A 497-nucleotide genomic window follows, 5' to 3' on the forward strand; every position below is an offset into this window, starting at 1 on the left:
ATTTCTTTTAATTCGTTTTTCTTTTATCCTCTTTGATTCATTTATTTCTACCATTCTATCTTCTAATTCACTAATCCTATCTTCTGCCTCTGTTAGTCTACTATTTGTTGCCTCCAGAGTGTTTTTAATTTCATTTATTGCATTATTCATTATATATTGACTCTCTTTCATTTCTTCTAGGTCCTTGTTAAACCTTTCTTGCATCTTCTCAATCCTTGTCTCCAGGCTATTTATCTGTGATTCCATTTTAATTTCAAGATTTTGGATCAATTTCACTATCATTATTCTGAATTCTTTATCAGGTAGATTCCCTATCTCTTCCTCTTTTGTTTGGTTTGGTGGGCATTTATCCTGTTCCTTTATCTGCTGGCTATTCCTCTGTCTCTTCATCTTGTTTAAATTGCTGAGTTTGGGAGTCCTTTCTGTATTCTGGCTAGTTTGTGCAGTTCTCTTTATTGTGGTCGTTTCCTCGCTGTGTGTGGGTATGTAGAGGTGGC

At 35.0% G+C, this 497-nt stretch overlaps 1 protein-coding gene across 1 annotated transcript in view; it reads left to right on the forward strand.

The window, feature by feature from the left end:
• Positions 1-497, forward strand: part of LOC104979974 (putative gustatory receptor clone PTE01) — a gene marked incomplete at its 3' end in the record, with an annotated part of 5,551 nt that overhangs the window by 4,553 nt on the left and 501 nt on the right.

This window comes from Bison bison, unplaced genomic scaffold (assembly GCF_000754665.1).
Source record: "Bison bison bison isolate TAMUID 2011002044 unplaced genomic scaffold, Bison_UMD1.0 scf7180017864492, whole genome shotgun sequence".
NCBI classification, from domain to species: domain Eukaryota; kingdom Metazoa; phylum Chordata; class Mammalia; order Artiodactyla; family Bovidae; genus Bison; species Bison bison.